This window comes from Nothobranchius furzeri, chromosome 12, assembly GCF_043380555.1.
Source record: "Nothobranchius furzeri strain GRZ-AD chromosome 12, NfurGRZ-RIMD1, whole genome shotgun sequence".
Classification (NCBI taxonomy): Eukaryota; Metazoa; Chordata; class Actinopteri; order Cyprinodontiformes; family Nothobranchiidae; genus Nothobranchius; species Nothobranchius furzeri.
The window spans coordinates 34,139,467-34,167,367 of NC_091752.1; the positions used below are offsets into that span (position 1 = coordinate 34,139,467).

At 40.6% G+C, this 27,901-nt stretch overlaps 1 protein-coding gene across 5 annotated transcripts in view; it reads left to right on the forward strand.

The window, feature by feature from the left end:
* Positions 1-27,901, forward strand: part of LOC107376025 (protocadherin-15) — a 383,296-nt gene that overhangs the window by 114,894 nt on the left and 240,501 nt on the right. The window contains exon 2 of one of the 5 annotated variants that reach the window (XM_070542553.1): positions 25,410-25,517. The exons of the other annotated variants lie outside the window; for them this stretch is intronic. The gene's annotated coding sequence lies outside the window, so the exon portion shown is untranslated. The remainder of the gene's footprint in view (positions 1-25,409; positions 25,518-27,901) is intronic. 5 annotated transcript variants of the gene reach the window in all.

The following is a 27,901-nucleotide window of genomic DNA, read 5'->3' on the forward strand; positions in this document are numbered from 1 at the left end:
GAAGCTAAGAAGGGTTCCTTGGACCGAGGTATCCCACCCGCACGGCAGACTGGATCCCGTGTGAGGCTGTAGTCATGCTGATCATTGTTTTCCGGCCGTTTTTAGCAAGAAAAACATGGTAGAGCGACTCCAAAGTAAAGGCACCTCCGGCCTGTTTAGTAACGAAATCATAACTAGGTAAGCCAACTGAGGATATCGGGCATCGTTGGTCCACTGCGGTGAAAGATTTCCGTGTCCGTCATTGTTTATGGTCCCTTCTCCAGGAGCCGGAGCTACATACTAACGCGAAGCTAACAGAGTTTTTCTGGGTATTTTCAGCGAGAAAAAACGCGGTTGAGCATCTCAAAGTGAAGCAGCATCAACAAAAAGAGCTGCAGTGTTTCTGTGGTCCCCCTTAGAGATCCAGCATGACCACCTCCTCGCTTTGGAGCCGGCCCGGCTGCCCCGGGAAACGGTAACAGGCAGCTGCCTGCTATTCTCAGGCAGGAGACAGTAGAAGCTGGGCACCCGTTCAAGTTTCTTATGCAGCCCCACTAACATGTTTGACCAAGCAGTTAAATGACACTGCATTTCCGTCCATTCAACCAGCAAAATAAAGAACAGAAATATAAATTTACTTACTGATGAAAAGAAGCAGAAACTGCTTGGAAGGTCCGTTAGTGCTGTCAATAGCCACAGCATGCTCTTTTGTTTAACTAATTCCATGATTAACATCCAAACACGAACACACAGACAAAACTAAAGTTCAGAGAGTCGAAATGGCCCAACATGTATTAATGTGAGGCTGAGGCCCTTCTCCGGAGCTACTGTAGCTCTGTAGTTACATGGATGCTCATTAATTATTCAGACTTTTAAGCATTCAATTCCACTTAAACAGAAGAGTTACAAAAAAAGTCATCCCCCTCAGAGTAGTCTTTAATGTAATCAGATATATTAAACCTAAAATGCAAACATGTTTATTTCTGCTGTGAAATGGGCATTTTAACGTGGGAGTCGATGAGGATTTGCTCATTTCTGCTGCCAGACCCTAGTGGATGAGGGTGGAACTGCACTTTTTGCCACTTCCTTTGTGGCTTCATATTTGTAGTAGAATTATGGGGGCTTGTTAGCATGTGTCTGGGTGCTACTCAGCCATGTGACTACGTTCTTTTTATCAAAGTTTTATCAACCTGCTCTCATATGTCTGTTGAGGAAAAGTTTTTTCAAAATATTTATTGCTATCATTCTATCGCCCACCCCTAGGCTCTAAGGGAAGGGGATTAGGATTAATAAAAAATGTACATATTGCTTAGATTATAGCAGTACAGGGTAAAACTATCACTTTTACAGATTCCTAAAAATTCATAAATGCTTCCTGAGAGTTGGAATACGCCATTTGTATCATATTTACTACATGGGTTTCTGAGACCTCTATCTCATCGACATGATTGATATTTGCCTTAAACATGTTGTATGCAATCTGATACAGGTATTCTGCCCCCTACTGGATTATTATGCCTCTACAGGCAGCTCACGTTTAGTTTTGATCATTCCCAACGTGGCTGCTCCCAGTAAATGATCCACTCGCCTTTTTCAGATAAATCATTCCTAATTTTTGAGAAGTTACGGTAAGAACAGCATCAAAAGTCTAAGTTATTTTTTACCATTGGTAGTTTTTCTATCGAAAGATTGCATTTTTATATTAAAATTAAACCATGTTAACTTGTCTATCAAATTTGATACTGCAGATATAAGATGTGCTTTTCCCCAAATTGTCATTTTTGTAATTTAGTTTACTTACTAAAATACAAACACATGTTATTTTGATGGCCTAATTATTCTAATTAGTCACTGAAATGCCATCTTCAAATACATTTTGAGTATTTCCACTATAACACTTCTTCTGAAATAATTTCATTCAAGAAGAAATATGATTGTACTGATGTGAAAACGTAGGCCTGTATCAATATCCGATTATAATTTTGCAGTTACATCCAATAACCAATATATACCATTATTACATGATTAAAAGTAGGGATGTATGAAAATTACACCACTCAGAAATATTGCAATATTTCATGTTCAGATATTGAATCAATATATAAAAGCAGGGCTGCACAGCGGTGCAGTGGTTAAAGTTGTTGCCTTGCAGCAAGAAGGCCCTGTGCTCACTTCCCCGCCTGGGATCTTTCTGCATGGAGTTTGCATGTTCTCCCTGTGCATGCATGGGTTCTCTCTGGGTACTCCGGCTTCCTCCCACAGTCCAAAAACATGACTGTTAGGTTAATTGGTCTGTCTAAATCACATATGTCAGACTCAAGGCCCGCGGAGCATTTTTATGTGGCCCGCGAGATAAATATCAAAAATATATTAAAACTGGCCCGCTGGCCGATTTTAACGCAAAGACTTCAACTCCCATGATGCTTTGCGGCGTCAGCGCGGAGCCAACGCGCCCCCTCCTTTGTGTTTTTTCCAGCGCCTGCTGCTGGTGTCCGCAGCTCCACTGTCTCGGACAAACTACACTCCTCTCACTCAGCTCCGAGTTCACTCAGCTATTTTCTGACGTTGAAGCACAGAAACGGAGATTCTAGCCGCTCAGTGATGTGTTCACGACTGAAAGAGAAAGTTTTCCTACTAACTTCCAGATAGAGCCGATATAACTCCTGCGAACAGCGACACACTCAAACCAGCACGGCTCTGTGGTTGTGTTTCCTCCCCGACACACAACAACATGGTCAAGCTGCTCAGACATGTTCAGCAGCACAAACCTATGTGAGCACCTGTTGTCATCTAATGTTGTCATTATTATGATGAAGATGAACAAAACAACAGGAGTCTCCTCCTCAGCTCAGATCAACCCCATGATGCAGGTATCTGGCTGGAACAGGTGAGCATCACAGTAAACCAGTGGAGCAAACTGAGCTTTAAATATGTTGGTTTTTTTGCTCTTTTTCTGCTCCAAAACATGAAAGTTAACAGATGAGATGTTGCATTTTCATTTAAGATAAAATGATATTTTTATTTTGTTGTTGGCCCGTGAGAAAAGATTTAAAAGATTTAAAGATTTTAACGATTTATAAAATGCCGATTATACCACAAGTAATGAATACCACTGATGCCTTTTATTTAAAACTGACTTGCTCGTGTGTAATTTGGTTATTCCACATTCAGTGTTAATGCAGAAATAAGTTTGTTTCCAAATTTAAAGGTTCAAAATTGCATATATGTTGATAAAGAAAATGTGCAAATTTGCCGTCACTTTTTCAAAAAATATTAAGTTTGACCCTCGACTCCGTCCCAGAGTTTCATTTCGGCCTCGTGTGAGTTTGAGTTTGACACCCCTGGTCTAAATTGTCCTTAGGTGTGAGTTGTGTGTGTGTGTGTGTGTGTGTGTGTGTGTGTGTGTGTGTGCATGATTGTTTGTCCTGTGTGTCTCTGTGTTGCCCTGCGATGGACTGGCACTCTGTCCAGGGTGTACCCCGCCTGATTGCCCATTGACCGCTGGAGATAGGCACCAGCCCCTCCTGTGACCCTACGTGGGCAAACGGGTTCAGAAAGTGGATGGATGGATATAAAAGCAGTGTATAGATTTTTTATTGAGGTTTTACATGAAAACATTTACTTTATTTCTCTTTTGTGGTGCAATTCAAGTCCAGCTGCAAGGTTTGTAAAAGGTTGCAAAACGTATTATGTGAAAAAGAATAAATGGGGAAAAACTTTAAAATGTGTTCTATAATTTCTAAATGTTATAGACAAAACTCTTTTTTTTCTCTAAAATTAACATTGTTGTTAACAAAAAGTTGCCAAAAATACCTAATGAATCAAATGTGATACAAAAAAATATCATGAACAACATGATATATAAAAAAAAAAAGAAAAACATGATATAGGAAAAATTATTTAGTGGATTTTGTTATAAGGTTCATAATCATCTCAGTTCCAAAATATCAGGACTTTCTGACTATTTTTGATGGGTTGGGTCTTACAGGGTTATGGACATGTCCATATGGACATAATGGCTCTAAAGATAATCCTATCATATTCCTGCCATATGTGGTGAGTTAAGAGCATTGTAGTCTGTGCAGAAGCACGTCTGAACCGGTCCTATCTTAATTTAAGGCTTTCAAGTGTGCTAGGTTGTCTTGGTCAGATTCTCAAGGACGATCAATCATGCTGCCTTTTGAATGCCTGGCATCTTCGTTCACTCCAAAGTCATGTTTGATCTTGCATGTTTTCCTATCTCACTAGGGATTGTCCATGTGTGAAATTGGTTTGTCTATGGTGGTTTTGTCATGTGAATGGTGTACAACCAAAGCTAGTAAATTCCAAGATTTTAATCACCACTTATGTGGTGTTTTGAAAATCGTCCAACAATATAAAAATCCTGCCCTACAAACCCAGCCTAAAGCGATAGAACTTTAAGAGATAGAAAAAAATAAAGACTTACCAATCATTTAAATTGTAATTCTATTGCAATTTCTTAGCAATGGCTCCAATCAGCTTTTAAAATCTTCTCTAAAACAACTCAGATTAAAGATTAAAATTCAATTGTGGCTTCATGCAGGATAGAAGCTTCTAAAAGCCCAAGCTTTCTTAAAAGAAGAAGCACTGTGATTTATTAAAATGAGATTTCATCGTAGGATGAGGAATATTTTTCCCACAGCCTCTTCCTATGATAACTTCTTAACCATTCAGCAAATATGATCTTATTTTAATGTGCAATAGACACTTTAGGGCAACATTTCAATAATATTTGATAAGAGAGTTGTAGGTATCGATGCCTGAAAGGATTTGGACCTCATTGCATACTGAGAAGATGAATGAAGAGGTGCTACTGAGGAGTACGCTCTGTCTCTGCTCACCTGAGTCGTGGTGTTTTAGTTTCCACTGATGGAATTTCACACATTAAGAGGAGCTGCTGTGGTAGTAAGCCCGTGCGTCAACCTCTCTGTTTCCACGTGGGGAAGTGCAGATACTGCACAGTAAGACCGCCGTTATCAGATTGGCAGCTTGGCGTAAGATAGCAGGAGTTGTAAATTCACCATTTCATCTCCACCACCTGTAGTGGTATGAAACAAACCCAATCAAATGCAAATGGAAACCATTAGTAATGACCCAGTGTATCATGCTGCTGTGATAATGAAAACGCCAACGTGCTACTCTGGTCTCTGCACTTTTTTATCTTAATGCAATCATGTTAGTCTTTCGCTTGAAAGTTTTCTTTCCACCCGTCAGTTCAAGATTGTCTGAATCGGTCTTTTAAACTGCATTTGTCAGTCAGGAACTACAGCTTTCCTCATTTTAGATGCAGATTGGTTAGATCTTATATGTCAGTTCACTTATTCTAAGAAATCTAACCAAATATTAGGACAGTGACTTGGTCATTAAACCCAACCCTGCAATTACAAATTAAATTAAAGGAAATTTCCAAGGCCAAATATCGAGTATTTTAAACAGATATAAATGGGTAAACACATGAATCAGCACAGTGTACCCTGGGAAAGCTAGCCTCCTTTGATAAACATGGAGGGGATATGGGTATTGAAAATGTGTCAAGTGGTAAAGCCAAAAAATGTTAGGAGAAATGCCCAAAATGTCACAAGTTGTTAGCTGAGGCGGGCCTGAAGAACAAATAGTCCTGACTTTGGTTGCAGCCAGTAATTAGTTTACTTAGTATTGGATTGATTTCTCTACATCAGGATGAGCTGAGCAATACAAGCCCTAATTGAAAGTTGAATCGAGGTCTTTTGCATTATTTATTTGTTTGTTGTGATTTTAGTCTGACTGTGTGTGTTCCAGCTGAGTCGCTGGCACTGCTTCTGTGGTTCCTGTCATCGCTGCATGAATCTAACTGAAGCATGTTTTAAACTTCCTCCGTTATTAATCTCTTTTACAGGCTGATGTGCAACATCGTGCCAGTGCATGTCTGCCTCCTTTGGATTGCGTTTCACTGAGGAGGTTTCAGTTTTAAACATGTCTTCAGCAACAGATGAAATGATCATGCATGAAATAGGAAAATAAATAGAAAAGAAAAACATCACGTAAAGTAACTGAGGCAAATGTTCTTGCAGGGAATCTTTCAACTTACTTTCATTAATTCAACACCCCTCTTACAAATCAAATCAAGTACAGGAAAATGTAACTGAAGGTTATTCTCAACCCATTGTAGCACACTTGTCTACTATGTCATTTCATACTTTTATGTGTGTTGATGCAAACTAAGCAAGTGACAATAACACAAGGGAATCTTTTGAATGTGGAAAGCTTTTGTTATAAAATTATTTTCCACAGGTAAGGGGGTCCAGATTTTGATAATTCAATAATGAGGCCACACATTCTCATTTAGATTATTTGTTGAGATGGTGGTACCTGAACTCGTCTCATGAGGGAGTGCATTAATCGCTGAATCTTTTAAGGCCATTGGAAAAGGTTTGAGGACATTACAGAAAAGTGTGGACTTCCTTGTTATTCAGTGGCGTGTCCAGACCTTTTTAAATGGGGTGGCCCAGGTAGGGCACTTGTTTATAGGTGGCACCCTTTTTTATTTTATTTTATTTTTGGAGGGATGTCACAAAATCACTCATTTGTCACATTTAAATAAAGTTGTGAGCTCCACATTGTGCTATGACCATTTTCTCTTCTTCTACTTCTACTTCTTCAGGCTAGGGTTAGCCTTGGTCTATTTAAACAGAACTCAGTTGGGTGGCCCTTGGAGCGGCCAGTCAAATTCTAAGGGTGCTCTGTGCTACCCTAGGCCACTCGCTGGATATGCCTTGTTGCTCTTGTCGACTTACCTTTTATCCACATGTTTTGCTCTCATATTCTGTAGGGATCTAAAAATTTATAGTCAAGCAAAATAGGATATCTAATCATTGATGCCATGCCACACTAGCCTAAAAATCTAGGCAGATTGTAGCAGAAGCTAATGATTTTGCTCTGCAGGTCGATCATAGCCTGGCCTGCCAGACTCGTCCTCTGTTTATTTCTGCACAGAGAACGAGTCTGGTAATTCACAGGCAGAGAGGCACTTGAGGGGCGGGACTAGGAAGCTCAAAAATGACCAATCAGAAAACAGAAGGAAATCCCGACTGTACCGCACAACGCGGTAGATTTTTAGTTGTAGTAAAAAAAACAATTGCGTCTGGCAACGGCGCAAACATCTTTAATTTTTTTTAGATGAAATGCTTTTAGTGCTTCTACTTGTGGTTTTGAAGACATCTGAGTCATTTAGAACAGAGGAAAGAGCCGCTGCGAACTCCGCTGCTGTCTTCGTTGTTTATGAGAAACTGAGCATTGCTGTGTGTGACGTCCGCGACACTGTAGTTTTTTTAGCTGTAATAAAAATGGAGTCTGATGACAGTGCAAGCATCTTTGTTTAGAAAAAAGGCTTTTGGCACTTCTACTTGTTGTGGTTTTAAAGACATGTTCAAATCATTTAGAACAAAGGAAAGAGCCACAGCGAACTCCACTTCAGTCACCATGTTTATGACAAACTCGGCGTTGTGTGTGACGTACGCTACTCAGCGCTGATTGGCTCGGTTCGAATTCTCACGGGGTGGGGTTATTTGGATAGGAGAGTTCCCAGACTCTTTCTCTGTGCAGAATTAAACAGAGGAGGAGTCTGGCAGGCCAGGCTAGGTCGATCTAGCATTGTTTTATTATAGCCTCTGCAGGCCCAATGCGAATCTTGCCAATCGCAGTGCTCTATCGGTTTGGTTTGCTGCAATGGAGAGAAACATCAAAGATGGCGATTGCTTGTTTGAAACGGCTTTTACATCAACTTTGAACTATTTAGAGTTGGTCTTCTCTTTAAGTTAAGAGCAGATAGAGGTACTTAACCCTCTGGTGGCAGACGTTGCAGATTTGCAACAGTTAAAACCTACCTAACTGGTTACTCCACATAAGTATTTCATGAGCATTTTTTAACTCAGAAGTACCCCTGAAGGACTTAGTTGTTTTTTTCTTTTATCAAAACTTATTTAGAGCCTGAGAAGGTTAAGACCTTTATTTAAAAATGGATGTATTCACATATTCTGTCACGATCTGCCCCTACCTCCCTCTGACTCTTGCTCTCTCCTGCCCCTGATTGGTTTTTTATTGGTCTCACCTGCCCCTTGTTAACCTTCCCATGTGTTCCTGATTGTTTCCCTGTGTATTTATATCTCTCCCGTCTTGTATGTGTCAGTGTCGGATCATTGTTGTTATTGTTCTCGTTGTCGTATGCTGTCGTTCCCGCTGTATCATCTACCATTAAATCCTTTTTTTTATGTTAGCCGTGCCTGCATTCCTGCCTCCTGGTCCGCTCCACCACACATGGTCCGCAGCCACCCACACCGCAACGTGACATATTCTTCGAGAGTATATGGCAGACTGCGTTGTTGACTGACACTCGTAGCGGTGAATACATCACGTTTTCGTTGTTTAAATAGCATGCAGAGACAGTTTGAAAGACAACTGTTGAATTTGTCCCACCAATGAGATCTACAGTACCTATGGGTCACGGCCAAACTGTATGTTCACATAAGATGGCTTACCAGGCTAATTCTACACATTTAAAAGGCCAAAATGAACCTGTCAAGAGAATTTAAAAAATGGCTGTAAGGTTTGGATAACCTTGGTATGATGAATAGAAAAAGAGATAAATAAACTAAAAAGTCAAAAATGAAAACATTTTATCCCTTTGTGACTGAGTGTGTAGCCCTTTTGTTAATTGGCAATACCTCGGTCTGTCTGTTGCCCAAGAATTAGTCATTCCAACGTGTTTTCACTTTTTTGATAATACCTTGTGACGGTCACTACCCTGCAGCGATTAGCTTTAGTAAAAGTCACCCGCTGTGGTGAAAGATTTCCAAAAGTCAAGAAACAATCTGCTGCATGTGTTTAGAGCATGTGACTAAGTGTTTCCCTTTGTGCATAGCAGTGTGCCTTGTGACATGGATAGGTCTTGTTGATGCTAAGCAGATGCAGAGTGGTCATGGCTCAGGCTCTGGACAGAACTCAGCAAGGGTTCAGAGAATTAAAATGGTCATGAGATGACTAAGGCCGAGGGATTAGAGCCTCTTAGATCTGAATCTCTCTTGTCCTGAATTTGAGAAAGTGTGAGCTTTAGACCACCCAGCTCTTGTGACGTTGGCTGCTTCAGTTGAATTTTGTTATGCCGAATATTCAACATGCCTGAAAACTTTGTACATCACTGTAGTTTTCATATTATTAATACAAGACAAAGGACATTCCTTTACCCTAAGAAAATAGCTCACTCTACAGTTTTGTTCTAACAGTGCCATGCTGGCTTTTTCCTGCTGCTCCTCAGTTGTCCCTTCATGTTGTGCAGCTATAACTTTTCTCTGACTTTATGTGCTGTAATTGCCAGCAGGCTATTTCTGCACTGTTTTTCTTTCCTGTTCTGCTTTAAAGCTCCTTCTCTTATCGGCCAGAATGAAAAACAATCAGTAATTTCCCTCTCTTTGTTATTAATCTTTAACCTATTACTTTAATCAACAGTCAAAGTTCATTTATTTCCTTTTGTAGTTGTAGATTCATGAAGCCATTGTCATTAGTTTCAATAATCGACTCAAATTGTGGAAACTACAAACACCTATAACGATGCATAATGGTTCTGCTTAATGATGGCCATTGGATGTTGTTGGTAGATCTTACTAACGGGTACTCGTCTTTTGGGATTGTTTAGATATTCTGCACAAGATGATAGTTTGTCAATTACAGATGGGATTCAGTTTTGTTTTCTTTGAACCGAGTCATTCAGATCTGCTTAGTAAAAGAGCTGGTTCTCCCCATTTTCAAAAGGCTTAGCAATTAGCTTTGGAAAGCAAGGTTTTGCATGTCATTAGCACAAGTGCATGGACTCCAGATCTTGCTTCTGTTTTTTTTTTTGTTTTTTTTTTTGTTGCACCTCTTGTCATTTTTAAACTAATTGCCTGAAACTACAGTTGTCTACAGTAACTGATGGACTGCAAATTATTAACACAGTTTGTGGCAGCTTTCATCAATTGCTAAACATTTTACTAATATTCTATCATTTGTGCAAAAAAAAAGAAAAAAATAATTAAGTCTTTGTCCTTACTGTGCAAACACACTCCTTTTTCCTCTAACTCTTTTGGTTTTCAACAAGTGCTCATATTGTTTTTAACACAAAGAAATGTATTGCATTAAAGAAAAACTGTGCAGGGTTTATCGGGTTTAACCAGTTCCAGCCCATCAACTCATTATAAGAGCACTCAAAGCTATCGTTCTTTATGTGCCGCAGGCAAAGCCACAAAACCCACATAATGGTGTTTTTACATTTTTCATTTCAGTTATTTTATTTAAAAAGTGTCCAAGTTGAACATTCTAGCTTTTTCTGTGTCTATCATTACTGTTAGTCATAGCAGTGTGGTTCTTCATGGGAGTGTTGGTAGAGAACACATTATGACACGGGGGATGGAAGGTGGAAAAAAATAAAAAAAATAAGTTACATAATTTGGGAATTCGAGTGAACACTGACTGCATAACAGCTTTTCATTTTAGTGTCAAGTGCGCACTGAGATCAGTGCTGGCTGCTCTCTCCCATAACTACAGCCGTATGACAAACATTCACTCAGGAATCACTCATCTCATAATAGCAATTACATCATCCTACAGCAGGAAGCACCTGTGGTGTTGATGAGGAAGAGAAACCAGTAAATTAAGTTTTAGAGCTACATACAAAGGCTTGCTAATGTCAGTTATAAAACCCCTGTGATCCACATTCGTCAAAAATGATACACGTAAGTTGATTCTCTAGATTTGTGGCAATATGATGATTTCACACAACACTCAGTGTGTCAGACTGAGATGGGGAGTTTAGCACATTTGTTTCTTCTACTAAATACAAAGCTCCATTGGTTGTGATGCATCAAATCCTACATTATATGCATTTTGTTTCTATAAATTCAGACGCTATAACATTTACGGAATTGCATTTGGATATTTAATAACAAAAAAGAAAAATATGTATTTATATATATTTGCATCTCTTCCTATCTGACATTATAATTTTGTCTCAAGCTGTCAAAACTCCACCTAATTTCTCACACTCTTCTGTTAGACTCATGTAGATTACAGCAATGAACCAAACTAATCTTTTTGAATTATGTAGCTGAAGTGGTCACTGCAAGATAAATCATTGATAAGTCATTTTGGCCCACTTTTAAGATGATCCATCAGTGAGGCTGTGTGTTATAGAGGGTAAAAATGAGATTTGGATAAGAGAATCTATTACAAATTGTAATTTTTAGGCTTTTAAAATAGTGATTTGATGGCATGGAAAATGAAAAAAACTAATGAGGTGTACAGTTTTTTTTCTTGCGACTTTAAGAGCATTTTTCAGATGGTAAAAGGATCCCTTCAAAAGTTGTTCATTTTTGGGGTTTAAATACAAATTAGTGTTTTTTAAACAATGATTTTTTTCATGTCTAGGCAGCTGCATGCTTGAGAGGAGATAGAGCTAAAATGAGGCACAGATTACAGTGTCCTTCACAAATAGTTTCATTGTCTAAGTAATCAATACCTTATGGTAATTTGTTAATGAATTGTTTCTGTATCAATGAACTGCAGGTGGGGTGTGCAGATAAACACAGGGGGAGGGGAGAGATAAGATTCCATCACCAGCTGTTTAGCCTGATCTGTTTCTGTCTGGTATTTAAATGTGATTTCTAGCAGGATGTAAGTCCTCTGCAGTGCAGTCTCTAAGGCAGCACTAATTACCGCCATTATTAGAGCAATTGGGCTTCCTTGGTATAACTGATGACATCTCTCAGCAGGTATAGTTTTTCTCTGGCCCGCCTATTATGTTTAAAAAAATTAACAGTCTGTCTTTGTTTTGATTGTGTTGCTTGTATTTCTTATGGGTACTCTGACAAAGCCATGCATGTGTGTGTGTCATGGTGTAACTTCACTTCAAGTGGTATCATGTTCATTTCTGTCACATAGCTTTGAGTTACCCACTCGAGTTGAGCAGGTGGTTTTGTGTTACTGTGGAGGATATATTATGTATTTGATTTTGTGGCTGTCACCAGTGTTAGATCTTATTACAGCCTTAGGTATTTTACATTGCTGTGACATAATACAATTAATACTTGAAACTGTGCTGCCATGAGACCACAATTTTTCCCCTTTAGATTGTCCACTTCATGCATAGGAGATGCTCTCTAGAATGTGCCGTTGGGTAAAATGTCCCTGTTAGTATTGTAAACACTGTAGTAAAGGATTCTTTAAGAGTGATGCCACCACTGTAGCATGTGACTATTAGTATAAGACTGATTTTAATTGGATGCCAAGCATAAAGCAACAGATAAATGCACCTGAATAATATTTTATACTCAAGGTAGATTTTAAGTTGCAACTTTGGTTTTCAATTCAACTTTATAACATTTAAAACTGATAATGTGTTCTTTTGTTTAGTGGAAATGCCAAACATGTGTCTCAACTGTAATTTGAAGATATGCAACGTTTAGTGTAGGGCTGCAGCTATCGAATATTTTTGTAATCAAGTACTTTTATCGATTAATCGAGTACTGTAATAAATTACCCTTTTGTGTTTGTAAACCATTATATCAAATAGCAAGTTATAAAATATGAAAGACCTCTTAAAATGAGCAAGCAATGGCCAGTTATTCTTCAAGTTTTATTCAAACTTAGTTTTCAAAACTTCAGCACTTCAATTTCACAGTAAACAAATGCCTGTGCAAAAAATAAGTATACAACCTGAGCTGATTTTCCCCTCACGCGAGAATCAAACAGCACCAGAACCGCTCACGGCGCATGCGCAAACAGCTCGCCAGCTATTTCCCTATTAACGCACATCCGTTTTAATTTCTACACTTTTTTTCCCCTCACAGTAACAAGGATTGTCGAGAAAGCATGTTTGCCGTGGTTATGTCAAATTATACTGATCACAAAACATTTATTAACTTTCTTTCATTTTCCTCCGCCACTCATAAATACCTGTGTCCTCCTGCAGCAATCCCGAGAGACAACATACATCATTATTAACACAATAAAAAGTATGATGTGCTGTGTAAAAACTGCTATTTTTAGCACATTTTTAGGTCCGACGTGTTGCTACCAGACGTACAGTGTGAGCTGAAACTGAGTGCTACAAATGAAAAAGTCGCACAGTGTCCGCAGAATATATAGCGGACCTCCGAGTCCGCTTGCAGAAGTGACATTTATACGTGGATGTTTCCTGGTCAGGTGCTGCAGCATCGAGTATGTGGTGTTGTGGTAGACTTCCGCTTCCGGTCGGTAACAAGATGGCACCTTTGCTTGGCTTAGCCGCAGTCACCGGCCACTTTTTCAAACTTTTCTCCTCTAGTCTCCTCTTTTACACCTTGCTCCTGTCTGCGATCCTCTTCAGTAGTGTCCCTGCTACCATCTCCTATGATCGCCAGACTCTTTTGTCCTTCCTTTCGTTCACAATCGCCCAAGATGCACCGAGGACGTACATTCCTGTTTGTTTACCTGATCGGCGTGCTGGCCCGGAGCCAAATGATTCCTACCTGGATGCCTCCAGCAATGTTTGTCCGGTCAGGTGAGAATAAGACTTCTCTTAAAGCATGGTTTATCTAGTAAACATTGGCGTGATCTTCCAGGTTCTTGTCCTTTGTTTGGCGACTTGAGCGCCACTTCCGCATTCCCGCCAGGCCGCATTGCGGCACGGTTTCTCTGTCCACGTTTTTTAAGGTCGGTTTATCCTCATTCCTCAGTGGTTTCTCCTCCTGTTCCCTCCATAAGTGGTTTTTATAAACACCGTGGATCTAACCATGCTAATTTACGTCCACTAACTCCAGCTGTTTCTGTAGTTTCTGATTCCTCCACCTCACTCAGCATGGCCCTATTGAACACCCGCTCTGTTAACAATAAGACCTTCCTGCTCAATGATCTAATTCTCTCTAAAAACCTGGATTTTCAGTTTCTGACTGAAGTTTGGCAGCAAACATCTGATTATTCTGGTCTGATTGAACTCTGCCCGAGTGGTTATTCTTTTGTTAGCCAGCCCCGGGGTTCTGGTCATGGTGGAGGCCTAGCTGTTGTTTTCAGAGACCATCTTCCATGTAGCTCTACAACCTCTGGTCACTTTGCTTCCTTTGAACTGCAGCTGATTAAAGTCGGGCGTAAGGATTCGTTCTACTGTGCTGCGGTCTATCGTCCACCTGATCCAAACAGTTCTTTCCTTCGGGAGTTTAGTGACTTTCTATCCTCCACTGTAAAGCTGTCCAGACTGGTGATTGTTGGTGACTTTAACATCCACATTGATGATCCCGCTGATCACTTTGCCATACCTTATGGACACCTTCGGCTTTACCCAGCATGTTTCTGGCCCCACACACACACCAAGGGGCATACTCTAGACCTTGTTTTTACCCTGAGTCTAAATGCTGACAGTGTTTGTCCTGAGGACATTTATAGTTCAGATCACCATTGCATTTTCTTTAACTTGTCAGTTTCTGCATCTCCACCTCCTGCTTGCCGTCTGGTTAGTTCTCGTTTTCTTAATGAGAGCACAGCTAGCAATTTTTCTGCTGCTTTTGACCCACCTTGTTCTTCTGATAATGACCCAGATTCCTTAACTTCTCAGTTTAACGAGCACTGCCTCTCCATTCTGGACAACGTCTGTCCTGTCAGAACCAGATCAGTTCCTTCAGTGAACCCTACTCCCTGGTTTACTGACAGCCTTAACAGCCTAAAGTGCCAATGCACAAAAATTGAGCGCTTGTGGAAGAAAACCCATCTCCACGTCCATCTGCAGCACCTAAAGGATCTTCTGTCATCCTTGAACTCCGCAGTCAGAGACGCTAGGGTTTCCTCATTTTCCAACCTGGTGTCCCAGAGCAAAGGGAACCCCAAGGTGCTGTTTAACACCATCAGCAGCATTGTCTCTGCTGCATCTCCTACAGCCTCCATCCACTCTGTGGGCGACGGTGGCACAGGAGTTAAGTGCTCGCCCCGTAATTGGAAGGTTGCAGGTTCGAGCCCCGCTCAGTCTGTCGCTGTCGTGTCCTTGGGCAAGACCCTTAACCCACGTTGCCTGCTGGTGGTGGTCAGAGGGACCGGTGGCGCCTGTGCTCGGCAGCCTCGCCTCTGTCAGTGGGCTCCAGGGCAGCTGTGGCTACATCGTAGCTCATCACCATCAGTGTGTGAATGTGTGTGTGAATGGGTGAATGACTGGATGTGTTGTAAAGCGCCTTGGGGGGTTCCAGGTCTCTAGAAGGCGCTATATCAAATACAGGCCATTTACAGGCCATTTACCACACTGTTGCAGACTGTGAGAACTTTCTGTCTTTCTTTGTGGACAAAGTCGATAAGGTTAGATCTAGCATCTCTCCTTCAGCCTTATCGCTGCCTCTCCCGACTCCAACCAGGCCCATCATCCTAGATAGCTTTGCTCCTGTTTCTTTGCCTGAGTTAACCAAACAAGTTAACTCTATGAAGACCTCTGCATGCCCCCTCGACATCTTACCCTCATCTTTGTTTAAAAGTGCTTTTTAGTCCATCGGTCCCAGCGTGCTCTCCATTATTAATGCTTCTCTGGTTTCTGGTCAGGTCCCTGCTTACTTTAAGAATGCTGTAATCCACTTGCCTCTTAAAAAAACCGAGTCTTGATGCCTCTCTCCATAGCAGCTTCAGACCCATCTCTAAACGTGCGTTCTTGTCTAAGATCTTGGAAAAGGCTGTGGCTAAACAACTCACAGCTGCTCTTGATGAACATAACATCTATGATAACTTCCAGTCAGGTTTTTGTAGAGCTCATTCTACTGAAACAGCTCTTCTTAGGGTCTCATAATGACCTTCTGACTCACAGTGATGCAGGGGACTGTTCTGTTCTGGTCCTGCTGGACCTGACTGCAGCCTTTGACAATGCTGATCATCACCTGCTACTGGAGAGGCTGAGAGACTGGGTAGGCCTATCAGGAACTGCTCTGGAGTGGTTCTCTTATCTTTCTGAGCGCTCCTTTTCTGTGGCCATCCCCAAGTTTAGGTCCTCCACAACCTCCCTTACCCATGGTGTCCCACAAGGTTCTGTGCTGGGGCCTCTGCTCTTCCTCCTCTATCTGCTTTTTCTTCAGCACATCCTGAGCTCCTTCAAAGGAATCTCCTACCATCTTTATGCAGATGACATCCAACTGTACATCTCCTTTAAGCCCCATGAGATGTCTAAGCTGCAGCTGTCACACACCTGCTTAGACTCTTATCAAAACCTGGATGGCTGGGAGTTTTCTACAGCTGAATGAAGATAAGCCTGAGATCCTCATCTGTGCCCCAGGCAAGCTGGTTCCCAAAGTCAGAGACTGTCTTGGTCAGCTTGCTTCTCACAACAAACCTTCCGTCAGGAATCTTGGTGTGACCTTTGACCCAGCACTCACCCTGGATTCTCATGTCAGTTCTCTTGTTTGCTCTTCCTTCTTCCATCTTAGGAACATTGCTAAGCTGAGTCCCATTCTGTCCCGCTCTGAACTTGAGACTGTTCTCCACACCTTCATCTCCTCACGCTTAGACTACTGTAACTCTCTTTTCACGTGTCTGAGCAAAACCTCCCTGAACCATCTACAGATGGTTCAGAATGCCTGTGCTCGGCTTCTGACCAAGTCCTCCAAACACACCCACATCACCCCGCTTCTTCTCCAGCTTCATTGGCTGCCAGTCAACTTCAGGGTTCATTTCAAGATCCTGGTTCTGGTCTATAGGGCCTTACATGGACAAGCACCATCTTACATTGGTGATCTTCTTAGTCCCTACACCCCCAGCAGGTCCCTGAGGTCCAGTGATCAAAGCTTACTGGTTGTGCAGCGCACCAGGCTAAAGACCAAAGGTGACAGATCATTTGCTGCTGTGGCCCCCAGACTCTGGAACTCTCTCCCCCTGAGCCTGAGATCAGTGGACTCATTGGACTCCTTTAAAAAGCAGCTGAAAACTCACTTGTTCAAGCTGGCTTTTGTATGACCTTCACCACTATCTCTCTATTCTGCTCTCTCTACCTATTCCACCTTCCTCAGGATCCACTGATATCTTTCCTATTCACTCTCTCACTTTCTTAACATTTTTTAATCACAACTGTCTATTTTATTTTTTGCTCTTTTAAAATATATTTTTAAACATTTTCTAAATTCTTTTTTATATTTTTACATTTTTTGTTTTTGTGAAGCACCTCGTGGTTTTTATCTTGAGAGGCGCTATAGAAATGATATTTTCTTCTTCTTCTTCTTCTAAATCCATTTTACAGTATTTGCACTGGACTACGTTTTCCGCCTTACAACGTGAAAAATGGTCCCACACCTTTAACATTTTCTGTCTTTTTCGCACTCCACCGGGGTCCACGTTGTCCGCCATGGCTTAAGAGAAAGTTAAGTTATATTCGCTACTCGCGTGTGCATTCAGTGCAGTGTGTATGTGCGTCACTTATTTTGGACTGGGTGAAACATGACCCCGGGCGATTGCAAAGCCATGAATTAATTAAACATGAATTAAACGAACCCTTGAGGCAGAGAATTTTACCCAAGGCTTTTTTGTACTCGAATTGTTCGAGGTCCTCGAGGAATCCTTTCAGCTCTAGTTTAGTGTAAATGGTTTTGTTCCTTTGCAGAACAGTGGCCTTACAGCTAGTTAGTTTAGGATTCACATCCCAACCAAGGGTCTTTCTGCATGGAGTTTGTATGTTCTCCTTGTGTATATGTTGGTTCCCTCTGTGTACTGCAGCTTACTCCTATTGTCCTAAAATATGACTGGTACCCAGCATTTCAATGATATATAGTAATAGTAAGTGAGTCAGTGAGTAAGCTCTATTCCCACCAGGAGCTTCTCAGACACAAACTGGCAGAAAATGTGTTGCATGCAGCTGGTCTTGCATGGTCATAAAATTACCAGAGAAATGCAGGACCACGCGTGATCTTGGTAGTTCATGAGATAACAAGCAAAGAGAGAGAGAGATGACAGCATTTATCCAAAAAGATCTGGTTTATTTTATTTTATGTTCATCTCGGCTAAGTATGGTGTACATTTTAGGACATCCTCAGGTCTCAGACATTAAACCATAGAGAAAAAAGCCTTAGCTTTCATTCAAAAACCAGACTTCTGTCTAATTAGTGTGAGACAAAAAGGAATCAGGAAAAACAGCTCCAGGAGAAAAGTCGTCAAACCAAAAGGCTTCATTAAAAAATTGTTAAACCAAAACCCTAAAGGAAATGTTGTCAAACCAAATAAACTTCAGGAACAAAGTTTTCAAACCAAAAGGCTTCAGGAAAATTATGTCAAACCAAAAGTCTTCAGGACAAATGGTCAGTCAAGACACACTCCATTGTGGCTTCTGCAGCTCTGCCATTGGCCCAAACTATTTTGTGTCTAGCCAATCACTAGAGCTGTGACAGAGATAAACAACAAAGATGGGGTCAGCTCAGGAACAGCACTTGTTTGAAATCGCTGTGAACTTCTTTGGACAATTTAAACTTTTCTTGATCAGAAAAACCCTTCGCTGCCAGCCTTTTTCAGCGTTTTTACAGTTTTTTTTAAGAGTCACAGAACGTCGCACGCTAGGATGTCCAAAACTAGCAAAACAAAGAGTAGACTCACCTCTTACATCAGGAAGAATCTCCATGTTTCAAACGTTGTCTGTTCTTTCATAATCCGTTTTAGAATTGTGATCGGCAGAAGCTTTTCTGGTTCGCGCCTCACTTTTTTTACAGCAGTGGCCCAAAACGATCTAACACATGGATTTTCTGCTTCCTGATCACGTGACGTGTGATGTATGCGGATGAAGATCGGCTTTAGAGCTGGGATGTTTGTTCTCACTCTGCAGGGGCTTGTTCCGACACCCACACAGCAAAATAATGCAAATGCTGACTTTAGTTTTTATTGGCAGTGAATTAGATAAAGATGTGCAACACAGAAAAGAAAACTTTTTAATGACTGTCTCTGATATTAATTGCTCACTGTGAGGTTTTCGTGCAGGCTGAACATGAAAATAGTCTTCTACAACTATCTCCTGCATTAGCGTCTTATAGAAAATAGACAGTGAAACTCTAGGATTTGAAAAGCCAGATCAATGTCACACTGTTGGATCAAAATGTTCTTATGGGCCCCCATACTCGATTCAAGACTTGAGGAGATCACTCATTCCAGGCCGTCACGCCAAAGCTCTGGAATGAGTTACCTCTGTTCTTACGTTCACTCGACTCAGTTGATGCTTTTAAGAGCAATGTGAAAACCCATTTGTTTCTCTGGACATTCTAAACATATTTCGTATGCGGATTGGCTGTATACGACATTTTATGTATATTGTGACTGTATTTTATAGTAGCCTTTTTATGTATCATTTAAACTTGTGAATCACTTTGTGACCTTTTTGTCTGTGAGAGGTGCTATATAAATAAAGCTTACTTACTTGCTTACTTACTTACTTACTGTCACTTAACATTCATGGACTCACACATTTTGACTCACAACGGGGAAGGCTGTTGGTGGTTAAGCGGCCAGGAAACATCAGAGATTGTTTTGGCTAGCAGAAGCTAACCGCTAGCATTAGCAGCACCACCAAACAGAAAAGCTCCTGAAGGCTTGTGTAATTTGTAGAGATAAAACATCTTACAAGTCAGTGGTAGAGATGCATTGCTGTTATTTAGTAAAAGAAAAAGAAATATTAGGAGATACGACTCCCAAGTCCTGCTGTCTGCTGTCACTCTGTGTGTGTCTTGTCCTTGCTGATCCACGTGATTCTGGGCTTTTTTAAATATTTTTTTGCCCCGAGTACAGCTTGCAAAGCATTCATTCCTACCAGAGACCACTGCAAATGTATCGACTGAACAATTTTCCCAAACCTTTGAAGTTGTAGTGTTTTTTTCCTGAAATGCACAACATGGAGGGATAGAATTTTGATACAATGATGTGCGATTAAGGTAGAGTACAGCAAGAACAAACAGTGGCCCTCAACATTTCATCAAAATGTTTTTTGCCCAAAATACATGACTGTTCAAGTCATTGTGTGACTCATGCAACAACCAGTCAACTGAACATTGGATCTATTTTGGTTCCATTTTTCAATGAGCAATCGAATTTTCTTCTCCATGAAGTCAGCAGCAGAATTGTTGTTCACCAATTTAAATGACATCCAGTGTTCCCATGTCAACCAGGAGAAGATTTGCAGCGAGCTGCAGGAAGCAATGACTCCTCTCATCAGGGTGGCTGGCTGTTCAGGTCTGAGTTTTCTCCTGTGAAAGGGATCAAAGCAATCATAGTCGGCCCTCTTAAGGAAGATAGATGTACAAATGTGAGGAATCAAATCTGCTTCAAAAAGTAGCACCACTGGGAACCCAAGAGATGAGAGGGCAGTGAACGAATAGGAAACCAGTGTGAAATCGCTCCTGTTGTTGCTTCTAAAAGAGAAGAGAATGTAGCAGACTCCTGCTGTTCATAGAGTTTTTATGCAGGATGTTGGAGTGGTATGAGATGTGTTTTGGGTGTGTATCTGTTCAGATTCAGAGGAAAGCAAGTAACACTCAAAATTGCAAAGAATTCTTTCTATACACAGTTGAAAACATTTCCAGAGAGAGCTCAGTGATCTGGCCGAAGAGTTGCATCTCATTTTAACAAAATCCCAAAAATTGCATATGGCTGTGTTTATGTGTGAATATATTCTATTACACATATGTCAGAATCAAGGCCCGTGGGCCAGATGCGGCCCGCGGAGCATTTTTATGTGGCCCGCGAGATAAATATCAAAAATATATTAAAACTGGCCCGCTGGCCGATTTTACCACAAAGACTTCAACTCTCATGATACTTTGCGGCGTCAGCGCAGAGCCGACGTGCCCCCTCCTTTGTGTTTTTTCCAGTGCCTGCTGCCGGTGTCTGCAGCTCCGCTGTCTCGGACAAACTAAACACTCCTCTCGCTCAGTGCCGAGTTCACTCAGCTGTTTTCTGACGTTGAAGCCCAGAAACGGAGATTCTAGTCGCTCAGTAATGTGTTCACGACTGAAAGAGAAAGTTTTCCAACTACCTTCCAGACAGAGCCGATATAACTCCAGCGAGCAGTGACACGCTCAAACCAGCATGACTCTGTGGTTGCTGTTGTGTTTCCTCCCCGACACACAACAACGTGGTCAAGCTGCTCAGACATGTTCAGCAGCACGAACCTATGTGAGCACCTGTTGTCATCTAATGTTGTCATTATTATGATGAAGATGAACAAAACAACAGGAGTCTCCTCCTCAGCTCAGATCAACCCCATGATGCAGGTATCTGGCTGCAACAGGTGAGCATCACAGTAAACCAGTGGAACAAACTGAGCTTTAAATATGTTGGTTTTATGCTCTTTATCTGCTCCAAAACATGAAACAGGTGAGATGTTGCATTTTCATTTAAGATAAAATGATATTTTTATTTTGTTGTTGGCCCGTGAGAAAAGATTTAACCTACAGTAAAAAGGAAGTGGAAAGGCTGCAGATAGATGAATAGAATAGAAAATCCCTTTATTCTTCCTCAGTGGGGAAAGCTAGACGTCACAGCAGTGATGACACGTATTACAGGAGGAAAAAAAGGAGAATAAAAAATAAGATTAATGAATAAACAAGAAAACATAAATCCTGAATAGGTTTTAAAAATGCTGATTATACCACAAGTATTGAATACCACTCATGCGTTTTATTTAAAACTGACTTGCTCGTGTGTAATTTGGTTATTCCACATTCAGTGTTAATGCAGAAATGTTTGTTTCCAAATTTAAAGGTTCAAAATTGCATATATGTTGATAAAGAAAATGTGCAAATTTGCCGTCACTTTTTCAAAAAATATTAAGTTTGGCCCTCGACTCCGTCCCAGAGTTTCATTTCGGCCCCGTGTGAGTTTGAGTTTGACACCCCTGGTCTATTATAATGGTAAAAGTACTGTGCTGACAACCAGTGCCATTTTGTTTGCTCCTTAAGAAGAAAATTCTCTAGGAGCAAGATAGAATGACTTAAGTTAACAATAGTATAAGTAAGGCTGCAAAAGTGATAATCACGATTATTTTGACTGAAATTGAGATCTCGATTATTTAAGATGATAATTAATTGATGTTGATTTTATTTATTTATGTATTCTGTCATCAACTTGCAAAGGGAACAATCAGAAATAAATGACAAGAAAGAAAAAAAAGACATTAAATCACAAATACAGCTCCTGATTCCTCGTGAAAAAGAGGACACAATTTGACCCAAAGGGCATAGGCTGAAGTTTAACTTATTTAAGTCGACCCAATACATACCCTAAAAACAAGCACTGTTAATACGGACACCAGATAATATAAAAACAAATACAAAATATAAACATTTATTTTGTAGTGAACTTATTTAGCCCTCTCCAGCGGTGCCGTAGGGGAGTGTGTACAGTGGCCAAGGGCGCCCCCAAAGGGTGGCCATGGCCACCCCTAGAAAATTGCTGCCCCCACCCCCCCAGGAAAAACCAGTGTTAACAAATCATATTAATGTTCAGTCAAACCATATATTGATCTTGTTTATTCAAGACATAATTGTAAAACAAAATAAAATATTACAATTAATGAGTAAAGAAATAATCAGAATGAAAAAATATACATATGTTTCTGCTGCTCACATTTAAAAAAAAATTTACTTTCAAATTTAACTTGGGATAAAAAAATTTATTACTGAAATGTATTTTTCTAAAATGTTTGTGTTTGTAAAATTTAAGTTAAATGTTTTGGAAACGTACTGTTAATTTAATAAAAACGAATAAAGGTGCAATGCAGCACATCGCCACAGGCTAAATTCAACCAGAGTTACCACAAGGACCAATTTGGTGTGCCACCCCAAAAATTTCTTTGGCCCCATCTGGCCACCCTTATCAACATTTTCTGGAGGCACCCCTGACAGTAGCGTGGTGCAAGGTGTCGCTAAGTCAGATGAACTATGATTATTTATCAGTGTGAAATTGGAGGTGTGGCATGAGAATGCTTGAAGACAGTCAAATGCGTGTCTAACGCTCTTTGTGTGAGAGTCTGCAGCGTTGATAAGATATAAATGTTAAGTTTATGTATTTAGCAGACACTTTTGTCCAAAGCGACTTACAAGTGATAATCGGCATGTTGCCCTTGAGGCTAACAACAAGCCTTGAGGCTAACAACAACAATAGCAACAACAACTAGAACAACAACCAATTTCCAGTCAGACGTAGGTGGCAGTGAGGCAGCATGATGAATCATGGAGAGGAGGGAACAAGGACTGGACAGTAGAGAGGGGGACGGGTGCAGGGAGGGTGCTAGTTTAGAAGATGCTCTCTGAAGAGCAGGGTCTTCAGGAGTTTCTTGAAGGTCAAAAAGGAAGCCCCTGTTCTTGTAGTGCTTGGTAGGTCGTTCCACATTTGTGGAACGATGCATGTGTCTGGATTGTCCTGAGCGTGGTGTAGGTACTGCTAGCCGACGATCTTGTGATGATTGGAGCGGCCGGGCTGAGACGTAAGCCTTTGCAAGAGGATTCAGGTAGATGGGAGCCGTACCATCTCGGACTTTGTATGCTAGTGTTAGCAATTTGAATTTGATGCGTGCTGCTAGCGGTAGCCAGTGGAGCTCAATGAACAGAGGGGTGACGTGTGCTCTTTTGGGCTGATTGAAGACCAGACGCGCCACTGCGTTCTGGACCATTTGAAGAGGTCTCACAGTACAGGCTGGAAGACCAGTTAGAAGGGCATTGCAGTAATCGAGGCGGGCGATGACAGTAGATTGCACCAGGAGCTGGGTGGAATGTTGTGTTAGGTATGGTCTGATCTTTCATATGTTATACAGCGCAAAGCGACATGAGTCAAAGGTCAGGTGTTCATCAATCACAACACCCAGATTTCGAACTGCCTTTGAAGGAGCCAGAGATAGGAAGTCATTTTGGAATGAGATATTGTGCTGTATGGATGGTTTTGCTGGGATGACAAGTAGTTCAGTTTTAGAGAGGTTGAGTTGGAGATGGTATCTCGGAGAGACAGTTTGATATTCGTGTAGAGACAGTGTGGTCGTCCGGTGGAAATGACAGATAGAGCTAGGTGTCATCTGCATAGCAGTGGTAGGAGAAGCCATGTGATCGAATGATCTCACCCAGTGAGATGGTGTATAAATCTCTTTGGATATGGCTAGCTATGTTTAGAATTTATTTAGTTTGTAAAACAACTTTTTAGAGCGTGAGCTCTAGTGTGAAAGGTTTATGATTGGTCAGTCGATCTAACGTGCACACATCATTCCCTTCCCTAATGTCCGGAAGGAGAGTCCGGAGTGCAGGCAGTGTGTTTTCCTAACCTGTGGTGAATATCAATGACAAAGTTATACAGAAAGTTTCTGAGGGCCCTCAGAAATGTTGCCCAGTCTTTCGCCATGTTTTTAGGAAACAAAGTCAAGAAGGGGGTCTGAAAAGTTGCTTGAAATTGCGACAAAGTTGCCACTGTAGGTTGGCTATGCTGTGTGGGAGGTGAGCTTGATTTGCAACTTGGAGCAGCACAGGAGGGAGGAGTAAATAACTGGCTTGTATTGTTTTTTTTTTATTTTTATTTTTTTACAATTGTTAAAACTCCAGATTGTTAGTGATTAAAACTGTAATAATTGTGCAGTGCTAAATATAAATACTTAATCTGACATTACTTCTCATTGGATTTCTTTAGAAATTTTATTGGCAACCACATCTTTTTAGAAGGTTTGGAGTTCTCCATGAGTCGAGACACAATAATGCAATTTGTTTTATTGTACTACAGTGCTATTCTAACAGCAGCCTTCTTACACTGAAGCACAGAGGGAAACAATTTAAAATACAATTGCTTGCGAATCAATGACTAATTATCTACATGCTGTTTAAACAAAACAGTACCACTGTCTATTCTTCAGCTTGGTTTTCAAGACCCCAAAACACAACAAACTAAACTAAAAAAGGTTTGTTCTGTGGGTGCAGCAGGCAATCAGATAATTATTGTGGAAACTAACAAGTACATTTGGGTTATGCTAAAAGTTAAATTGCTGTTCAGGACATCATTTTCATTCATTTAGTTAATCTGATGTTTGAAAAAAGATTATGTTTGTATTTTTGGTGTATGTTTGTAGAACTGACAGACTGCATTTAAAACAGCAATCGAACTAGCAAACACTCAAAAAAATGTGGGCATTTTAAGTGCATCTTTTAAAGTGAGGTTCCCTGAGAAACTTATAATACTTGTTCCTTTTGAAATGTGATCGACAAAGCTGAATTCCACATGCATGCAGAACATGAATATAGTCTTCTACACCTATTTCCTGCATTAGCTATGGAAAAAAAATAAAGGCAGAAATAGGGCTGAATGATTGTTTTTGGACTGAAATTGCGATCAGGTCAAAGCTGCGTTTTTTTTTTTTTTTTTTTTGCGGTTTTGTCTGATTAAGGATCTGTTGTGTAACGTTTTTTTAGATCTGGGATTTCCCCCTGTGTTACGGAGGTGGCAACAGCCAGCGCGGGGGTGGGGTGTACCGTCCAGAGCCAAGCCCAATTCCACAGCTGACAGAGCTGCACATTAAGGTTATTTTCCCTGCTTTATTTTTTTCCACACACAGCGACACTAGAGCCGATAATAATGGCACCGTAGGTGAGTGAGGGAGAGAGAGAGAGAACGCAGGTGAGTGAGGGATAGAGAGAGGGAACGTAGGTGAGTGAGGGATAGAGAGATTCCTCCCGCATCGAAGTAGGTTCAGGCTGATTTTTAAAGATTGGTTTATGTTTCAGCGAGTGCGGAGTTGCGCACTTTAGTTGACTTGAAAGTTCAACTTCTCTTTTAAAAATGGTTTGAAAAACGTGCAGCCAGCCTGCCTTGGTAATGCAGGGGGAACTGCAGCATTTTTTGTTATTTAATACATTTGAAAGCTGTTTCTACCTTCAGATTTCCTCCTTGCATTTTTGGTGTAGAACAAGAACATGTTTTTATAAAGCACCTCTCTAGATTAAAATCACAAGTTGCTTCACAAGCACATACAAAAAGATAATAATGGGGTAATTTATTATTAGCTTTAACTGATTTTATTGTATGATTAAATAGTAAATATTAATGTGAATGATTTGTTGTACTAGATTAGAATCTAGAACATCTTTTCACTTAAACTTAATATACAGGATGGCTTGACAGGCTAGTGCTGTACTTTTGTCTGAAGAAAATTGTGAATTGAACTGAAATCTCAATTTCTGCTAGAAAATTTTCAATTAACTTTTTTCCTAAAATCGTTCAGCCCTATGCAGAAACACTCGGCTCAGAAAAAGCCACACAGATCTATGTCACACTGTTGGACATTTATGGACTCACCCATCTTGACTGACGACGGAGAAGGCTGCTGTTGATCTAGCATCCAGGAGAGAGCAGAGCATATCTCGGCTAGTAGAAGCTAACTGTTAGCATTAAGAACTCTATAATATAGCAGAACTCCTTATTTCTTGAGTTATTTGTAAAGATAAATCAACAACGTTGGAAGCAGTGGAAGAATCAAGTTGCTGTTGGCCAATAAGAGGCAAGATGTTTGTATGTCATGAATATTAATGAGTAAGACTCCAAATCCTACAGCTTTCTGTCTCCCCGTCCTCCAGCTCACATCTTCTTCCTGGAACAGCAGCGTCCACAGCAGATGTACTGACAAAACGAGTGTGGGCTCACTTTAAGTCCTCCCTTGTACATTGTCGAACAGACATTGTTCAGCATGCTTGTGTTTAAATGGCTGAAGTGAAACAGAGAGCGAAATCCCCATTTCAAATGAAGTGCCGATAGCGTGAGTCACATGTTTGATTTAGTCAAACATGCTTTGACACGAAGGCATTGATGCTTTCGAGCCACCTCTCATTCCCTTTTAGAATGTGCTATGAAAGCTGATTTCACAGCTTATCACCAGCTCTCAGAAGATGCCTTGAGAGGAAGGTGCGACATCAAATAGCACAGACAGATAGGACCCCTCTGTTCCCCTTCAATTAGTCCCTCCTCTATAGTTCAGAGCGGTGGCTGTCTTTTGTGAAACTGTGTTCGTACTGCACATCTAGAAAGTCTGTGTGTACGACTTTACCTGTTCTGAGCCTCAACAGGTGCACGTACCTCACATGAAGTTAGTCTGCATGGTTCAGTGTGATGTTTGTGTTGCATTTTTGTTATTCCGGTTGTCAAATCAAACGATCAGGTCTGTTTTTGTGCTCTGTAGTGCCATCCATCTAAACCGTAGCCTAACTTCTTAGTCTATTTCAAATATACTGCCTCTGTTTAGTCAGAGGAGGTTTCTGCTTACATTACATAAGAACGTATACTGTGATCAACTACAAGTGCAATAGCTGCAAAAATTTTCATCAGCTGGAAAATATGAATGCTTAGAAACGAGTCTCTAATGCTTTTTTCTTGCATATCCTGCAAACATTAATGCACGTTCATTTTTTGCTCTTTTGCTGGCAAAAGCTGTATGCATCTAGTTTGCTAATTCACAAGACATTTCCTGCCTTCCTGCAAATCACCTAAAGAAAACACATGGAACAAGATGGTGATTGGAATTAGATTGAAATATTATGATGCATTAATTAACTCAATTAGGTGATTTGTACATTAAACTTACTTTTCATATGAGAAGTTCACAGAAACTCTTTTTCTGGTGAATTAGAGCCAAATAAATTGACATAAATTGAAAGGAATACATTTGAATCTTTGACTGTTATATAATACATCATTAACTGCTGCTTCCTCTGAACCCCCTAAGGATAAATTAGGAGAGGTTTGGCCCCAAAATAAGTGCAAATGATTATTTCTAATGAAAGCAAAATTCCCCCATTAGTTTACATTTTAATAACTTTCTCAGCCCGTGGACGGAAACACAAAACAAACAAAAAAGAGACAATTTACACAACTACACAAACCTATTTGGTGATTATTTCTTCATGAAGATGTT